Below are 21,162 nucleotides of genomic sequence, written 5' to 3' on the forward strand. Positions count from 1 at the left end.
TGACTTTCCTGTTTTCGAAATGTACAGAGCTGGCAGCATGGTCTTACGGACAAAATGCCAAAATAAAAAAATAACAAATCCTTAATCTCAAAACTATCCTCCAAATGCGCAAAACTAGACGAACAGTCATTACTTTAGTAGATTTCAGAAAAGCATGTGACTCTATAGACCGTCAAACACTTTTCAATACTCTAGAAGAATTTCAAGTGGATAAAAAACAAGAGAATTAATCAAACAAACATTAACTGGCACTACTTCAAAAGTTAAATTCCTAGGCGAAATATCTGAGCCTTTTCCTGTTAACACCGGGGTCCGTCAAGGGGATGGTTTATCGCCGTTACTATTTAACTTGGTACTTGAGAAAGTAATCAGGACCTGGGAAAAGGAAACTAAAGGAATAACCCTTGGAAGACTACGTAAAGACAGAATTCACGTGCAATGTCTGGCCTTTGCTGATGACACAGCAATCCTTTCCAATAATAGGCATGGAGCAATTCATTCCATTGAAAAACTACATGAAATTGCCATCAAAGCGGGACTTCAAATTTCGTATGAGAAAACTCAGTACATGGAAGGAGCTTCACAATACTTAGCTGGACTAAATTCGGCAAAATTATTCAAGTTAACCAATTTAAATATTTGGGAGAAATTATCCAGCCCTCTGGTTTAAACCGCGAAGCAAATAAAGAAAGAATTTCCAAATTACAGAAAGCATACAGGATCACTTGGAAAAGGTATAATAAAAAATCAATATCTCGGAATGCAAAACTTAGACACTATAATACAGTAATCAAACCTGAAGCGTTATATGCCTCAGAAGCCTTAACCATTGGTGGCGGATCTTTAACCAAAGACATTGAGAAACATGAAAGAATAATTTTACGAAAAATGTTTGGCTCAGTTTGTATAGATGGAATATGAAGGAAACAATCATTCCAGGAGATATATTGTCATTCTGAAAACAATTCGCACACTTTTAGGAAAAGACGGTTGAAATTTTATGAACACATTATCAGGCTAACTAAAAGAATTCTCAACCTGGCCCTTTCATTAAAAACCAAGAACAGCTGGCTTCGTGAAATTGAAACAGATCTCCAGAAAATCAACATCTCAGAAGACATTGTACAGGACAGATGTAAATTCAGAACCAAAATCGACAATCACCACATTGAAGACAAACCCAACACCAGAGCTACTATCACCTGGACACAAGAACGAAGGAAGAAGCTCAGCGAGAGGATGAAGAGATTTTGGGAGGAAAAGAAGGCCAACACATCAGCTAAGCAAGTTCAACCGTGGTCCTGAGTAGGGCATAACGATGTAAAAAAGTAATGATAATATTTATTCTTCCTCAAATGACTGAGGTTGCCAAACCGACAAAGAATATCATACCATATAAATTCTGTATAAAGTTGTTATACTCCTTCTTAGGCTTCGAGTGTATATCAATAGAGATTTATTATTATTATTATTATTATTATTATTATTATTATTATTATTATTATCATCATCATCATCACTAGGCTGAACACGTTGAAATTCGACGTAATACTAAGTCCCTGGCTCGGTAAAGTGTATATATCTGGCACTTACAAACAGTTGAGTGACAACATTTGCTACATGTAGTTTGCAGTGGCTAAATGCAGACTCCAGGAATTAACTTATAGACTGACGTGTGTAGTACCATTTGCAGAGAAATTTAGGTCCAATGTCTCTGAAAGTTGTGCTTTTAGAGCACCTCCTTAAACACTACATTTATAGTCCTATGGCTCGCTGGCATTATTTGTACTTTCAAACTGTCAAATGATCGAACTCGAGACATTGCTACGTACAGCTGGCCATGGCTGAATACAGCCTGGGGAAAGTGTACACTAACATGATCTAAAATCTGTCTTTGAGCTTTGTTAATCGTCATGCTGAATGCAAGGCGAATAGGAAACTGGCTTCTTTAACATTAAATGGAAGAGTAGTGTCGATGGTGTTAAATCAATTCTAGGAATCAAAACTCTCTGTACAAAACTTAACCCCGTAACGATTTCAAGATCCAAACAACTGTCGTGCATTTTTCGTAAAATTAATCTTGTTCCGTTCAGAAGCCCCGGTGAAGCACTTAAGTTTGACATTACAATTGTTCCTGGTTTTAATTTAAGGACATGAGGCAAGATACATAATTCTAAGCTGTTCAGAAGCTCTATAGAATTGGAGACTTTCATCTTCAGTAATTAAGTTATTTACGCTGATGTACGTTCTGGCCGTTCCTGGTAGAAGATCTATAACTTTAGAATTGATTTGACCGGGCGAGTTGGCCGTGCGTGTAGAGGCGCGCGGCTGTGAGCTTGCATCCGGGAGATAGTAGGTTCGAATCCCACTATCGGCAGCCCTGAAGATGGTTTTCCGTGGTTTCCCATTTTCACACCAGGCAAATGCTGGGGCTGTACCTTAATTAAGGCCACGGCCGCTTCCTTCCAACTCCTAGGCCTTTCCTATCCCATCGTCGCCATAAGACCTATCTGTGTCGGTGCGACGTAAAGCCCCTAGCAAAAGAAAAAAAAAAGAATTGATTTGATCGCAGTGTTCGTTTCTAGGGGGCAAGAATGTCAATTTTGGAGAAACTTATAGCATCTTTTTGTAACTCAAATTTATTCCTGTACATTTCAGAGACGATGTCTTGTAGGTGGTGGTCAAACAATAACAGATTTCTGTGGCGATTTATGATTCCATCACCGATTTTCAGCAAAACATTAGAAAAGTCCAATTCTTTAGGCCTTACTCACATATTTTTAAACAGGTGAAATATTTAAAATTCTGACCAAATAGGAGAAAATTTAATACAGTTCTGAATAACAGCTTGTTTGGAAGCATGCGGGACAACAGGCAAATCCTGTCTAAAATCTTCACCTAGAACAATAACATTCCCTCCAAAAAAGATTAATTACCCATGGTGTCTTTCAAAAGTCGGCTAATGCATATCAGCGCATGCACATAATGGAGTGTGGCCTCCGAAGAGACCTGATGTAGATCTTCCGATTTGACGCCTTATAGGCGACCTGCCTGTCTGTGAAGATGGGACCCTACTTATGACGAATTCTAATGAGGAGGATGGCTCACACACCCGACCCCAGAGCCATCGGAATTAACCAATGAATCTTAACATTCCTTATCCGGCCGCGAATCGAACCCGGGACTTGTGGGCTGGCCGTAAAAGTATTCTGTATAATTTAATCTCACCTTATTCCCGAGCCCGTATCAGGAAACGAGACAAAGGGGTTGACACACATAAGTACATAAGAACCTTTTCCTCACCATTGTTCTGAAATAAATCGTGTTTTAAACAGTCCGCTCCTTGACTGAACGGTCTGCGTACCGGTCTTTGGTTCAGAGTGCCCCGGGTTCGATTCCTGGTCGAGCCAGTGCGTATGGTTAATTCCTTTAACTCGGGGACTGGATGTTCGTATTCATTTTCATCTACATACAACACACCACACTACAAAACAGTTGCGGTTCGTGCATGAAGGGCTTTTGGGCGCCACCCCGCCGCCTTTTCAAAAACTTTTAACGTTACTTTATTCTGTAAATGATTACATAAAGGGATGGACAAATGTAGCGAAGTCGAACTTATTCAGTTACACAATGCTATCTTTATTATTTCCGCTGTTAACATTTTGCTTTTCTATTTTCAAGAAAATGGCAAAGGCTTTCAGACCGTGGCTGCTGTCCAGCAAGCTCGATGTTTTCGCTTTAGACGTGAGGTGCTCGGACTATGGCAGGGGAGCCCTGGTCAGGTCCCCTGACTTTGCTAGTGTGCGGGGTACGGGAGGAGCCTTGAAAGACGATGGCAGTTTGTAAGGGGAAGGAAGAGTGCAGGCGGGTGTAAGCGCCGAACGGCGGAGTCCTCAGCAACATTGCCAACCACTTTAAATAAAATATTCCTAGGCTTTCCCCCCCACGTCTTATATTAATTGTTGTTAGAGATTAATTCCAAAACATTTTACACCTTAATAACAGGCAGGAAAACATTACTTTGAATGTTTCCCTCGACAACTCTCCCCTACCACACAATTCTAACCCCAAGTACCTTGGAGTAACTCTTGATCGGACACCATCCTTCAGGAAACATTTAATGAATACCGCTGCTAAACTGAAGACCAGGAACAATATCATTCAGAAACTTGCAGGTTCTACATGGGGAGCATCAGCATCCAATCTTAGGTCGTCAGCACTGGGACTGGTATACTCTACAGCCGAGTATTGTTCTTCTGTTTGGCTGAGTAGCCCTTATGTTAAGAATATTGATGTTGTTCTGAATCAGACGATGCGCATTGTCAGCGGCGCAGTCAGATCTACTCCTGTTTTCTGGTTGCCAGTCTTGAGCCACATAACACCTCCAAGGATTCGCAGACAAAACAACCTAATTCGCGAGTTCAGGAAGATAACAATGAACCTAAGTCTTCCCATTCATAAAGACATGGTTGTTAGGTATGGACGTCTGAAGTTAAGATCTCCGCCCATTCAGACTGCAAGGGAACTCATCAATAGGAACTTTAACGGTTCTGATGAATGGCAATTGGAGTGGACCAACTCAGCTCCAGATGAATGGCAGACCCTCTTTAGTCGCCAACACCCACCACCTGGTTTTAATCTCCCCAGAAGAACTTGAGTTCTTCTGAACAGAGTCCGTACCAATCATGGACGATGTGGGTCATTGTTGCATATGTGGGGTATGCGCTCCTCCCGTGAGTGCGACTGTGGCGAGAAGAAACAGACCATCCGTCATATTGTCACCGAATGTCCTAGGAGGTCTTACTTCGGTCAGCTGTAGGAGTTTGTGTGTGCTTCTGATGGGGATGTACAATGGTTGGACAGCTTGGATTTAAGTTTATGAACTCTTTTAGAGATTGGTTGTTTGCTTAAGGTGTTATATTGTTTATTATATTTTTGAATATTTGTATGTAGAGTTATGTACTAGCCATAAGCTAAATAAATAATAAATAAATCCCATTAGACTGACTATTTAAGCAATTCATTTCTATAAATAAGCTAAAATAAAGATCAAAAATATAACCGTAACGTTACGGCACTATTTGTAGTGTGGTCAAATTGTTAAATACGTTGTCATGCTTTGAAATTTGAGCAAGGAGAGAGAAATTCGGGAGTGCACTGTTTATTTGTTTTCATGAATGTTGTTATTATCAATTGTGATTGTGATCAGTGAAACAGTGTGTATGTATGTTCAGTACGTCAGCGATGCCGCTGGTGGGATCCTCAACAGTTCTGCCATCAGCTGTCATAGATGGCCTAGGCATCACTGAAGAGGCGTACTAGGGAAATGAGGAGTGAGGTAGTGAAACAGTGCAGTGCCGTAATAGTCGGGATTACATTAGCTGTTAGCCTGTTAATTAATGTGTGTGCATAAATGCCACTGTAGTGTAGTTAATTAATTAACTAATATTATAGTGCAACCAGATTTCAATTCAGCCAGTGTCATCGGATTATTATTATTATTATTATTATTATTATTATTATTATTATTATTATTATTATCTAAAAGTATCGTGATGCTGGTCAGTGAAAACTCGACCGACTGGGGAGGGGAGAGAGACGGTGGCACAGCCCTGCCCGAGTAAAATGTCACGAACCGCCACTGCTACCAGTCATTACAGAAAAACATGCAATAGTGAATACATCCCTGCTCACAGGTTTGGCGTCAGAATGGGCATCTGGCTGTAAAACTGGGCCAATTACACATCAAGTTCTTACCCCAGTGACTTGGAAGAAAGATCAAGAAGAATAGGGCACGTTTGAACAAAATTCGAGATAAACAAATAATTGGTGTTTGATTACCCGAGAGCCCTGGTGCAGGTTCTCCGAGTTGACATCTTACAGGCAACACGCTCGCCTGTAAATATGGGCCCTACCTATGATGATGCTGAAGATAGCACACACACCCAGCCCCCAAATCACCGGAATTAACCAATGAAGATTAAAACCTCCACCCGGCCGGGAATCAAACTCGGGACCTCTAGGGTCAAAGGTCAACGATCTAACCATTTAGCCATGGAGCCGGACAATTCGAGTTTATAGACCTTTTCAACCTCGCAGGTTACCTCGGTAAGAAGCCAAGATTTCTTAATATAGTTCGGTATTTCATTTTTTTAAACCTCTTCTTTCCTAGTCTTTATCCCCTGCAGTCGCTTAAGTGCGGCCAGTATCCAGTAATCGGGAGATAGTGAGTTCGAGCCCCACTGTCGGCAGCCCTGAAGATGGTTTTCCGTGGTTTCCCATTTTCACACCAGGCAAATGCCGGGGCTGTACCTTAATTAATGCCATGGCCGTTGCCTTCCAATTCCTAGGCCTTTCCTGTCCCATCGTCGCCATAAGACATATCTGTGTCGGTGCGACGTAAAGGAAATAGCAAAAAAAAAAGTCTTTATCCCAGGTATCTGTGGTTGACATTAACAGGGATTAATCCTACTTTTACGGTCAGATGCCCTTCTTAACGCCAAACCTATGTGGAGTGATGTATTCAACATTGCATGCTTCTATGTTATGTACTGATTTGAATATGTGTATTAAGTTGATCGCAAACACCAAGCATCCGAAGTAGAGGTATTAACCACGCACGGTTGGTTAAAAACCCCGACCGGGCCGCGAAATGAACTCAGGGCCCTATGAAACCGGAGGCAACTACGGTGAGAAAATCGACAACCTGTTTCCAGTCATTTGATCGGGTCAGGAATGGAATGAATGAAGCCCCATCTAGCGGCGAGGATACGAATTGTGCCGACTGCTGAAGCCTGTCGCACTCCTCTGGGGCAATTATTAATGACTGACAGGCGACATGAAATTATATTGGAGAGTGTTGCTAGAATGAAAGATGACAGGGGAAACCGGAGTAACCGGAGAAAAACCTGTCTCACCTCCGCTTTGTCCAACACAAATCTCACATGGAGTGACCGGAGTTTGAACCACGGAACCCAGCGGTGAGAGGCCGGCGTGCTGCCGCCTGAGCCAAGTAGGCTACTAATTCTCTACTTCATTACTCTTGATAATTAAATGCTTTCCACATTCCTAAATACAGCATATCTTCTTTGTACATACTAAACCTAGAACATTTCTGCTTTGCATTCAAGATACATATTTACAGTACATTTTCTTCTGTCCTCCACTCCGTACAGGCAAGCTGGTTTCGAGGATTTCCTCGTACGCTGCCAACACCTGCTGTAAGTTTCACCTCATCATCACTTCATTATTGCTCCTGGGCATTCTTTAGTAATGGCATTTCTATTTTCATCCTTCCTCATAATGACAGTGTATATGCAGACACAGTAAGACAATGCGGCTCTCTCGCGAAAAAAAGGTTCTTTTTTTAAGTAAGGTCCGTTTGTCAATAGAAACAAAAGTAAACCTTTTTATTATATCCTCTTTACACATTAAGCTATCATTCTACATAGTTACCGTATTTGTTTGAACATTTCCTAGCGTTCCACCAATTTTTGTATCCCCTGATCGTAGAATTCTGCCGGCTATGACTGAAGCCAACCTTCAACTACTGTTAACACTTCTTCGTCGGTGTCAAACCACTGACCGGCGAGGAACTGCTCCAGTTAACGGAACAGATGGAAAAAATGGAAATCGCGTATGGGTTTTAGTGCTGGGAAATCCCAGGGCGGGTTCGGCTTGCTAGGGGCAGGTCTTTTGATTTGATGCCTGTAGGCGACCTGCGCGTCATGATGAGGATGAAATGATGATGAAGACAACACATACACCAAGTCCCCGTGCCAGGGGAATTAACCAATGATGGTTAAAATTCCCGACCCTGCCGGGAATCGAACCCGGGACCTCTGTGACCAAAAGCCAGCACGCTAACCATTTAGCCATTGAGCCGGACACGGAACAGATGATAAACGCTAGGCGCAAGGTCCGGGCTGTACGGTGGATGGTACATTTGCTTCCATCCAAAGGATCGGATTAACCCTTGAGTTTGAGCAGCAGTACGAGGTTGTACATTGCCATGCAGCAACAAAACTCCAGATGACAAGAAGCCACGTCGTTTATTCTGTACAGTATGCCGATGATACGTTCCTTGCTGTAAAATATCGAATCATTTCACACTCAGCGCGACGCTCAATAGGGATGTATCACGCAAAACTTGTCCGCTAGGCAGCGTAATGGTAGTAGCCGGTATGCGCTTTCCGCTGCTCGATTGTTTAACATGAGACTTATATGAAGTATTCCTACATTTGCGATAATCGAAACGAAACTTTTGCTTTAAATGCATTAAAATGGAGTTACCATATTCTGCTAATGTTTTCAATAAGACGGGAAATGCTATAGGTGCAATGACGATAGCGGATTTGGAAGCAGAATTGAAGAAAAGGGGAGAAAAAATATCCGAAAAAAAATGCAAGAGTTGATTGAAAGGTACCAGTAAGGAATAAATCCAGCAACTCCTACTTTTAGCGTTTTTGTTAAGATTGAATTCTTAGAGTACAAATAGCATTTTGAAAACATTCCTAACACGGTATTTTTTTTTCTTTGTCGGTTATAGGAGTACATAAGGCACGGCATTGGTGTGACAGCAGTGTCTGGGGCTACATCCAGTACAACTGAGGTGGTGGTGTTGGTGATTATTGTTTTAAGAGGAAGTACAACTAGGCAACCATCCTTTATATAACACTAATCAGAGGGAAAATATGGAAGGGGTCCGACACTTCCCCTGAGGCCCAGTACGACTGAACTTCATTTCCGTGTAGCGCACGAGTTTCGGGATCTTGTTTCGGACCATACGACAAATACCGATAAAAAAATTTCAAATTTGGAAGTAATGTTCAGGAAGTCTGAAATTGTCAAATTATACGTCGCTGTGTGATTCAGGGTACCGTACCGCACACGGTGTTATGGCTATTTTTCTACTTCTATATCTTCTTGCTCTCGGAGTTATTTCCAAGGTACCGGTGCCATACCATGACAATATTGAAGGTACAGCGTTCTCCTTAAGTCTTCGTCTTTCGCCTAAAATTATTGAAATAGGCCATATTAACTTTTCGGAATCTACTACCTTATTATAAAATTATTTCTTAATTAGTACTAATTAGCTTACTTACCAGTTTCAGTAATGACATAATCTTCAACTGTAAAATGTTTCGAGCAGACTTTGATATCAGGAGTCATATTTTTATTTCGTAGGTCCTGCCTACGAATCGCATGCAACCACTTTTTACGGAAAGCATCTTGCTTAGGAAATTGATGGTATGAATACGGTCGACCTTGATTTTGGGACATTGGGACACAGCAATAGTCAGGCATCACAATTTTCTTATCATCTTTGTTGTCGTAACGATATATTAAATCTTTAACTTCAGCATTTAACTAGGTAACTTCCATTGAAAACACATACAAACAAATGACGATCGACAAGCGCATACCGGGTACTACACGTGAGACATCTATCGGTAGTATTTCAGTACATCCCTATTATCTGAAACATTTCAACTGCCCACAGCGAACTTAACAAAGCTACAGTCGTTTCGGACCTTGATTAAAAAATAACCCTCGTACATCTTTTTTGCTAGTGGTTTAACGTCGCATGAATACAGTTAAGGTTTTCGGCAACGCGAGGATGGGAAAGCTTTATCCTTTATGGTTCTAAGACAGCAGTTGCTCATGCAGGCCTGCATCTGTTGACGCCGGGCTGAGTGGCTCAGACGGTTGAAGCGCAGGCCTTCTGACCCCAACTTGGCAGGTTCGATCCTGGCTCAGCCCGGTGGTATTTGAAGGTGCTCAAATACGTCAGATTCGTGTTGGTAGATTTACTGGCACGTAAAAGAACTCCTGCGGGACTAAATTCCGGCACCTCGGCGTCTCCGAAAACCGTAAAAGTAGTTAGTTGTTCGTAAAGCAAATAACGTTATTATCAGTTGACGCTACTCCGCTGTGGGTGGGGTCGGTAGAATACAACCACAGTATCCCCTGCCTGTCGTAAGAAGTGACTAAAATGGGTCCCACGGGCTCTTAAGTTGGGAGAGTGAGTTGGCAACCGCGGGACCCTTAGTTGAGTTCTGGCATTGCTTCCATTTACTTGCGCCAGGTTCCTCACTTCCATCCATCCTATAGGACCTCTCTTGGTCAACTCTTGTTCTTTTCCGACCCCAATGGTATTAGAGTATTCAAGACCTAGGGATTCTTTCATTTTCACGCCCTTCATGACCCCTGTCTTTCTTTGGTCGATATCTTCATTTTTCGAAGTATCGGGCCCCTTCCATTTTTCTCTCTGATGAGTGTTAATGGAGGGTGGCTGCCCAGTTGTACTTCCTCTTTAAACACTAATCATTACCACCACCTCTGATGGCGCTAGAGCAACTATCAGTCCTTGGTAACATACGCAGTTTAAGCGTAAGTGTGAACAGTGGGTGAGTACGAGACTGTTTCGTACAGCGATCTGAGGGCAGAATGTTGATGAGTGCACTTCGTGTAAATATGTCTACGCTGGATCGGGTGAGAAACAACACGCTAGAGCAGGGCCTCTCAGGGTGCATGCGCCTGATGCATGCACTGTGCACGGTGCAAAAGACGACTTCGTTTGCTTGACCAGAATGCAGACCCCCCACTCCTCGATTTGGAGCAATAGCGCTTACTCTCTCTTTCCTCACGCCTGTCTCGCTCGCTCCCCTTGTCTCCCTCTTCTACACTTGCTCCGTAGCGCTCCAAATCCGGGCCTAGTTGAGCCAAGTAGAGCCGAGCTTAGCCGAGTAGCCCAGAGACGAAGCGTTGGTCCGAGCCGAGTCGAGCCGAATGGGATCGACGCACAGTGCACGGAGCTCATCCGCCTCGATTTGCACGCGTGATATTTTGGGCGTTTGAGAGGCCCTGGTCTAGAGGCAACGCAACACGATGCGCGTTCTTGACCATCTTTCTTTAACTGTAATTAACAAAAGGTAGGAGTGTACTGGATCAAATTTCTCGGCTTACTGTTCTGGTGTAGTCATTTCCTTGTGGTTTGCCATAGAGTAGATACTCATCCTGAATACATGGTCATTGCACTTTATATTGCCATTTCCTACACACATCTTGTAAAATAATATTTATTTATTTATTTATTTATTTAGTTTTATTTGTAAAACGTTTGGAAAACCAACGGAAGGGTAAGGCAACATAGAATAACCAAATTTTCCCGGAGAAAACGGGACGTACAGATTACATTGACTCTCAAACCACCCCAAACGCCATGGCGCTACAGTCCTGATGTGCCTTGGCCTACTTGATGCGTGGTCAGCGTAACAAATCTTTTCGGCCGTTATTCTTGCCTTTGTAGCACAGGGCCACTATATCACCGTCAGATACCTCCACAATTGTAATCACGTACTGTATACTGAGTGGACCTCCCCTCAGATCCAGGTGAAAATCCCTGACCTGGTCGGGAATCAAACCTCCGTTCCATAATCCAGCCGTATGCTTATACTGTATGATTTTTTGCGGCAGTAGATCCAATAATAATAACTCTAATCACACACTTATATTCACTAGTACATCAGCTCTAACACAAACGTGTTCTTCCTTTGTACTTCCTCACAGCACACAGACGTACAGTATTTGAGGTAGCTAAATTTAAACTTATTTATAACCCATCGCATGTTATATAGAAATAGCACCAATAGTAATACTGCACAGTACTCTCATTTACTTCTTCCAGTAATCCAGATTTGTACGCTAGACACAACTATCCCTGGTACCAGGGTTCTCAGTTAAAATACGGGCACGGCAAATAATGTCGAACAATTTTCACGTCATTTTTCGTTGGCTAAAAATAGACTGAATGTTCTTTATGGCTGATAAGGCATGTCGGAAGGACTTTACGTTACATAAACCATCTTCTTCATCGTCTTCATTCTCGTTTTCATCACCAACCAATTTCTTTCTTTTTTTACAATTGGCTTAATGTCGCATCGGCACAGATAGGTCTTATGGCTACGATGGGATAGGAAAGTCCGAGGAGTTGGAAGGAAGCGGTCTTGGCCTTAATTAAGGTACAGCCCCACCACTTGCGTGGTGTGAAAATGGGAAACCACGGAAAAACCATCTTCAGGTCTGCCGACAGTGGGCTCGAACCCACTATCTCCCGGGTGCAAGCTCACTGCTGAGCGACCCTAACCACACAGTCAACTCGTCCGGTCCACCAATTTTTTTTTTTTTTTTTTTTGAGGTGATGGTTGAAGAACTCGTCGATGTTTTATCAAACGCCGCCTCTGTAACAACTGCTACATCAATGGCCATGTAATCTTCTTGCACTGTTCGAGAGTTTGTTGTAGCTATCAGTATCTCGCCAATCTTAGATCCGTCTGGAATACACATGTAATGGAAAGGGTTAGAAAGGAAATTTACATATTTTTTCCATTATAGTTGCAAAATTCCGTTTTCGCGTCAGACACGTTCCGCTAAATACTGGTAAACGTACATGCATATTAAACGGTAATTTACGGGTACCGGGATAATTTTCCGATATGGACAGTTTTCCGGTTCATAAAGGTTCCGCTAAAGGTAGGTTTTACTGTATTAGCATATATTGTATCGGCCTTCGATTTGATTTCCAAGTCCCTTTATTTCTCTCTAGCGGAAGAGACAGATAACGTTCTGAAAAAAGTCTGAGGTCGATAGTGATTCATATTGCTTTGCATTTGGCGCGTTATCTATACTGAAGGGCAGTGAATGTAAAGACTAGGTTTATCTCACTTCGTAAATCTCATGCTTATCGTACTAAGGCCAGTGTTCTCTTAAGTGTACTGGAATTCCCGTGAGCTGATGATGTAAACCCCTGTAGCCCAGATATTTGATTTTAAGCTGCTTCTAATTTTGTTAATACAAGTCTGATAATGCTTAGTTCGGGACATTTAATTTATGATGTGAAGACAATGCTGCCAAAGCTTGAACTTTAATACCGGGTCTAGGATTTTTTTGAGGAGAAGTTTAAACCACATTGGTTACTGGCTATCAAAGTCACCAACATTAATGTCTGGCATCTTGGCCGAATGATCAAAGTATTGGCTTTCGATTCAGAGGATCTCGGGTTCGATTCCTGGGATGGGGACTTAAAGTGCGTAGGTTAATTCCTGTCTTGGGGATTGGGTGTTTGTATTTCTCTCAGTGCACTTATTTTAGTACACTTATTTTCATCTACGTGCAACATACCACACTGCCAACGACCATAGAAACACTTCCCTCCACATACGGTTACTGTCAGGAAGGGCATTCGACCGTAAAACTAGACCAAATACATATTAGTTTCCGAAACTAATAAATTGGGAAATCAGGCAAGAAAGAAGAAGAAGAAGAAGAAGAATCTCACTAGCATTTATATTTATGGCTTGCATTACTGCTACAAACAGGTTCAATATCTGATGTGAACAATATGTACTTGCCGCGGAGAAGAGGTCTGTGTGAACCACTGAAGCAGATAACGAAGCCGTGGGAATGGACATCCACTGAGTGATCAGGCTAAAGAATAGTTAATTAAATGATGATAGTAGCATTTTCATAATTTGCAGGGGTGGCAGATGTAAACGATCGATTGAACAGGCCTTGTAATTTACACGAAATTTGAATATTAAATTTTCACGACCACATTGTAATCGAAAACGACTTTCAACCTATTAGCTCGTGTTACGTACATTTAGTACGTGTTGAAGAGATGTTAAGTACAGAACAAAAATGGCCAACCATTGGTAGAGCAACCGACGCGAAATCTGAAAGTTGTAGGTTCGGGTCCCACTGGTGTCTCGTTGGCCATTTCTGTTCTGTAGGCCCTACTTAACATCTCTTCAACACATACTAAATGCACGTAACATGACCTAATAGGTTGAAAGTCGGTTTCGATTACACGAAATAGCTAAATTATTATGATACTACGGCCAGCTGAAAAATACAGCCCCAACTCACGACGATTTTGCAGATCGCTGTGAATGGCGTACTGATGATGATTGTTGAGGGTCCCCCATTCCGATCTCCGAACACGTCTAATTTTGACATTACACAAATCGGAGTGAGGTTTGTTAGAAGTTTGAATCACTGTGCTAGGTTAGGGAATCTGAAAAGAGAAATGGATAGGCTGAAGTTAGGTGTAGTTGGTATAAAATAATGAATTGCGTTGGCAGACAGATTAGGATTCCTGGTCTGGCGTGTACAGAATTAACACAAAATCAAGTTGAAATAATACCAGGGCAACGAATCTGATTCAGCATAGCGAGCGGATTGTTATTATGGAGATGCGTAAGTATTTTCCGGTTTAACTAAGAGATGGCGCCAGTGAACAGTACGCAGCGTATGAATTTGACACACATGCCAGTTAGTTCGTCTGACATTAACTTACCAACACACACAAGTTGAGTCCGCCAAACATTAGCGTCTGTGTTGTATCGTTCAGTGATCACGTCGATGTTTGTGCCTGAAAAAAGAACATTTGCAGCACGCGTTGCTTTTCTTATTTAATCAAAAGAAAAAAGGCTGTGGAAAGTCATCGTTTGCTGCTAGAAATATATGGTGAACACGCTCCATCGATTAGAACATGTGAGACAAGGTTTCGACAATTTAAACGTGGTGACTTCAATGCGAACGCGGTGCGCACTCTGGCAGACCACAAAAGTGCGAAGACTCTTGAAGCCCGGCGAAATCGCCAATGCACAACGCTATCGCCAACAAGTGATTAATTTAAATCACGCGTTGATCGAAAGACGACCGGAATAGGCTAGAAGACATGGCAAAGTGATTTTGTTACACGACAGTGCGCTGTCTCACACAGCAAAACCAGTGAAAGATACCTTGAAATCGCTTGGATGGGACAACCTTCCGCACCCGCCGTACTACCCCGACCTTGCCCCATTTGACTACCATCTCTTCGCATCAATGGGACACGCGTTCGCAGAGCAGCGCTTCAGCAATTTCGAGGAAGTTGGAAAATGGCTCGACGAATTGTTTGCCGCAAACGACAAGCAGTTTTTCTGGCATGTTATTCATAACTTACGTGAAAGATGGGCGAAGTTTGTAGGAGCCGACAAAAAAAAAATCCCTTGAAAATGACGTGTTTTCTTTACCAAAAAACTCGACAAAACTTTTGTATACACCTGATATACACCTACCCAGTGCTCTTTTTTTCTGGGAGGAAAGGTGTCGGTACTCACCATGTAGGTGCCTATTAGGGCAACTTCCACACGTTTCTGACATACACGTCGATATACCCTCGCCGTCACCATCCATTTCTTCCTCTCACAGAAGCCTTTTATTCTTTTTTTCCTTTTTTCTTTCTTATTTGGCGAAAGTGTGCGACGGTCTGGCCAGTCATTATCAGAGGCTATTTCCTTTTGACCCCGCGAATCTTCGGCCTTAGTAGTTCTGAGTTTTACAGGATCACGAGTAGATTTGACAATTTCTACTCCTTCAGCCTTCCATATTTTGCTTAGTCTAAAGTAGCTACTCATTTTAGTCATTTTGAACAATGATTGCACTTACAATACATCTATTCAAAACTCATGTGGACACCTAAATCATAGCCTCTTTTTTTTTTTTTTTTTTTTTTTTTTTTTTTTTTTTTTTTTTGCTGGTTGCTTTACGTCGCACCGACACAGATAGGTCTTATGGCGACGGTGGGACAGGAAAGGGCTGGGAGTGGGAAGGAAGTGACCGTGGCCTTAATTAACGTACGGCCCCAGCATTTGCCTGGTGTGAAAATGGGAAACCACGGAAAACCATTTTCAGGGCTGCCGACAGTGGGGTTCGAACCTACTATCTCCCGAATACTGGATACTGGCCGCACTTAAGCGACTGCAGCTATCGAGCTCGGTAATCATAGCCTTGTTATGCCTAAATGTTGCAGAGCGGATATAGAATTCTCAGTTTGACATTGGAAACAATCGGAAAGTGAACACAACTTCTTATTTCCGGCTGCGTTACCAACGTATGAAACATATAAGCACGGTACCACTTTCGAGAATTAAAACTGAAAACTCAATTCGTGAACACATTACCACCTTCTGGAATATTAAAAAGAAATTCTATCAATAAATTGCAGTTCTTTTTTAAAAAAAGTCTTGGGAAGAGAAGGAGCTGGTACTGAGTACCGTTGCGTACCGGAAGGATTTTTTGTTGCTATTGGCTTTACGTCGCACCGACACAGATAGGTCTTATGGTGACGATGAGATAGGAAAGGCCTAGGAGTTGGAAGGAAACGGCCGTGGCCTTAATTGAGGTACAACGCCATTAATTTGCCTGGTGTGAAAACCGGAAACCGCGGAAAAATATCTTCAGGGCTGCCGACAGTGGGATTCGAACCCACTATCTCCCGGATGCAAGCTCACAGTCGCGCGCCTCTAACCGCACGACCAACTCGCCCGGTGCCAGGAAAAAAAGTCCTGCACCTACCAGTTCTACGGACGTAGAAGAAATTGAAAGTACATGATACACAGCATATAGAAGGATATGATAGAAGACTGAAATGCGGTGGAATTTTGTATTTTGAAACATAGCAGGCTTCAAAAGAAAAGATAAAACATTTTGGGACTAAATGCAATGCTACTACATTACCTGAAAAGGAAAACGCGAAATTTAAGTTTTGTCTACTCTCGAACGGTAGAATGCGCTGCTGTCCCAGGGGACAGTAGAGGCCTGTAGACCGCTTCGGGGCAGCTAACCTGAGGGTTCACTCCCCTTCCTCTTTCCTAGCAATGCAAGTCTGAGACCTAACCACATGAAAGCAGACCAATGATCTTGTCACTCGTCGGTCCTAACAAAACCAAACGCCGATGTTCGCAAGCCTTGTGTAGCTTACCGTGACGTAGTGCGAGACACGCCAAGGTGGACTTCTAAGAACTCCTTTGCCAACCCTATAGGAGAGTTTCACCGGGATTTATAATTGTTTAATAATTTTAGACGTAAGTGGTAATTAAGACCATTTGTCATTGAACTGCCATATTTACAACGCACATTTTCATCAGGGTAGTTATGGTGTTATAGATTGTTTATTTGACGTCATTTTATTGGACATTATTGAGAATAGGCATGAAATTAGACATTTTTGTTTTATTACTGTTGTAGTCATTTTCAATCAGCCATAACAAATTTATTCATTATTTCTTTCTGTCTGCTTACCCTCCAGGGTTGGTTTTTCCCTCGGACTGAGCGAGGGATCCCATCTCTGCCGCCTCAAGGACAGTGTCCTGGAGCGTGAGACTCTGGGTCCGGGATACAACTTGGGAGGATGACCAATACCTCACCCAAGCGGCGTCACCTGCTATGTTGAACAGGGGCCTTGTGGGGGATGGAAAGATTGGAAGGGATAGACAAGGAAGAGGGAAGGAAGCCGCCGTAGCCTTAAGTTAGGTACCATCCCGGCATTTGCCTGGAGAAGTGGGAAACCACGGAAAACCACTTCCAGGATCGTTGAGGTTGGAATCGAAACCACCTCTACTCAGTTGACCTCAACGAGGCTGAGTGGACCCCGTTCGAACCCTCATACCACTTTTCGAATTTCATGGCAGAGCTGGGAATCGAACCCGTACCTCCGGGGATGGCAGCTAATCACACTAACCACTACACCACGGAGGCGGACCCCCATTCCTTTCTCTCGCTGAAAGTGCGAAAGTGTCCAATGGTATCGTCCGTCATTCCCCCCTGTGGGTGGGGGCGGTAGAATAACACCCACGGTAACCCCTGCCTGTCGTAAGAGGCGACTAAAAGGGGCCCCAAGGGCTCTGAACTTTGGAGCGTGGGTTAGCGACCACGGGGCCCTCAGCTGAGTCCTGGCATTGCTTCCACTTACTTGTGCCAGGCTCCTCACTTTCATCTATCCTATCCGACCTCTCTTGGTCAACTCTTGTTCTCTTCCGACCCCGACGCTATTAGGTTTGCGAGGGCTAGGGAGTCTTTCATTTTCACGCCCTTCGTGGCCCTTGTCTTTCTTTGACCGATATCTTCATTTTTCGAAGTGTCGGATCCCTTCTATATTTCCCTCTGATTAGTGTTATATAGAGGATGGTTGCCTAGTTGTACTTCCTCTTAAAACATTAATCACCACCACCATCGTCCGTCATTATCAAAGTCTATTTCATTTCGAGACCATAAATCTTCAGTTTTAAATTTGTAATCCTCTTCACCACGTTCTATTTTCGGAACTACTTTTGTGTTTTACAGGATGACAAGTAGATTTGAAAATGTCTACTTCTTCAGTCTTTCTTATTTTAGTCATTGACTAAAAGTAACTACTGTACTTATTTTACCCATTTTGAACAATGATTGCACTGATTTAACTTAGAGTAGATTTACTCAAAACTCATGTGAAAACCTGAATGTTGCAGAGTGGATATATACTGTAGGCCTAACTGATAATCTAACGTTAGAAACAATTGGAAAGTGAACATAACTTCCTATTTCCGGCTACATTACTAATCTATGAAGCCTATGAAACATGTAAACATGGTACCAACTTGCGAGAATCAAAACCGAAAATTCAGTTCATGAAAACAATACCATCTGCTGGAATATTTATAATACATTTCTGTCAATAAATTGCAATTCTTTTTAAAAAATCTTGGGATAAGAATGAGTACCTTTGCGTACTGGCAGAAAACCACTTATTCTTCTTATTCTTCTTCTTCGTCTTCTTCTTATTCATTTGACGTCGCTGCAGAGATGAGTTGCAGGCCTCGCCAGCCGACTTATTGCCTCGGAGCTAGTTGAGGCTTTATATCAATAGACCTGGTACTTGGCTGGAATCCAATTGAGTATAATAATAATAATAATAATTGTACCGGGCGGTACACCTCTGCTCCGCTAATTCAAACATTGCGCCGGTTGAAACTCCTCTACTGGAGGAAGCCTGAACTTTATCTACAGTGTTAATTCTCAAGTTTCTCAGAAGATGTCCCTACTTGTAAATTTTGAAGTTTTTGAACTGTGTCATTTTCGATGTATTTTTGTTTTGCCTGTAGTAAGAAGTGTGGACATTCTCTTCTAGATGGCACTACTGAAGGACTACAATTACGCACCCTAGTGCGAAGCGAAAGAACTGTGTTTTTGGAGAAATTTTGGGTTCATAAGTTTGTTCTTTGTTAAATTTCTTTCCGTCATTATTTAAGTTGGCAATATTAACCCTTTCTTTCCGCCAGTTTTGAATTTGACCAATAAGGAATTTCTGTAATTAATTTTCCACCAATAAGGTGTTTCTTCTTCGTCTGGTGTAGTAGTTTTTGCCATTATCCAATAAAATGCTTGTGGGCGGGTGTTATCATTCCTGAAACGCCTCGAACTTTCCACGAGGGTATATAAACTGCTGATTTTCGGGTCTCCGCGCCACTTCAGTAACATCTATCATTGTGTAAATTATGTAGCAGGGGGCGGGAAGCGCCTCTTTCTTCGGGCAGCAGTTCAACCACCAGGTAATGGCCTTTTAATAACTTCTTTTCTTGCTAGCTCAGCAGTTTAACTCTCGGGGCAGGTCCGAAGCCTTTGACCATGTAACGTTCCTCTAAAATGTAAAGACACTTCGTATCAATTCTATCTTTTTAAATTACAAACTGGGATAGAGAGTGCTTAACACTCTCGAGCTCCCACTCATATTGCTTTGAGGTGAACTTATTTTCACAACCGTTTCTTCCCTTCTAATGTAATGTAAATCGTTTTCTTATATAAGTCACCTCTTTAGTATGGGACTAGCCCTTGCATTAGCGGCCTAGTGCCAAGTAGGTTTTAGTAAAGTATATTAGGAGTGCAGTTTCGCCTCCTCTCAAGTTGGTATTTTGGAGGCCACGTAATGGTCCTGTTTCTTCACTGAATAGGCCTCAGTAGGTTGGGTATTTTACCCCTGTGTTATTTGTGTTTGGAAGTCAACTTGAACGTGGAGTTTGGCGTGGCCTTTGATAGGCTTGAACTTATGAGCGGGTTGCCCTTTCTTAAAATTTGTTTCTGCGTGCCTCGAGGAGGCTTTACTGTGTAAATGGGAGCAAGAGCTCCCGGGCATGATTGGGGTCTTCTGCCCCTTTGTTGAATCTTGTATATAGTAAAGTTGGGCTCATTGCTCAATTATGTGTCTGGCTCTCGGAGCCCAAATCCTGTAACACTGTAATTGTACATTCTCGATTGGTTGCTTGGCTACTCTGTACCTGCCACTCTTGTTATTTCTTGATTTTGCAAAGAAAATATAACCTTGTTAAATTAACTTTAATTTCGTATTTTGAGACCTGTTCACCCCAGCACCTTCTTTCACCTCTGCACATCCACAATACTACGTAATAATAATAATAATAATAATAATAATAATAATAATAATAATAATAATAATAATAATAATAATAATTTTAAGACACTCACTGCAGATTGTCAAGCACAATGTATATGCTGTAGTTAATTAATAGTAAATAAATTGCCCCTTTTGGGGAGAGCTATTAGCGAAGGTTATCAGTTTAAATCTTCTTATAAATAAAGTTGTTCGTGTCTGTTTGTCTGTTCCACCATCACGTCGAAACGGCTGGATAGATCTCAACCAAACTTCATATTTAGAGTATACTGACCCCGGGGAAGGTTTCGATATGCATATCATTTTAAAATCTTTGAAAAGACCGGGGTTTTATAGGAAAAACGGTTTTCCTCCATTTTCTCTTATACTATTATAGGCAAAATATCGAATTTGTCGTATAAGGACGAGACAAAGCTCAATTTAATCCTCTTGACGCAAAGAACGAAACTCAGTAAGCCCTACGGGCCCGAAAACCATGCTTTAAGGCCCTAAAACCAACCGTTACGGAGATATTGGCACCACACTACCCCTGCTCTAGGAATCGGATAAAGAAATGAACTGCCGTAACCATGGCAACGTCAGCTCCAGGATTCTAGAGCAGTGAGATTATGCATGCACGTTTGGGCATAGCTGCCAACCAAAATTGGTACAAATAAGACTTAATATCTGGAAAAAAATATACTGTTGTGTAAGGCACTCATAGGACTCCTTTGGGCGGGAATGGAAAGGGGGTGAAGTACGAGTGTAAAAATCTTACTATATATAGAAATGGAAGTGTGTGTGTAAATGACACATCTCCAACTAAACCACTGAAGCAATTTCAACCAAACTTGGTACACGTATCACTTACTATCGGGAGACGAGCACTGTGGGGGTTAAGCCATCCCTAG

This window comes from Anabrus simplex, chromosome 9 (assembly GCF_040414725.1).
Source record: "Anabrus simplex isolate iqAnaSimp1 chromosome 9, ASM4041472v1, whole genome shotgun sequence".
NCBI classification, from domain to species: domain Eukaryota; kingdom Metazoa; phylum Arthropoda; class Insecta; order Orthoptera; family Tettigoniidae; genus Anabrus; species Anabrus simplex.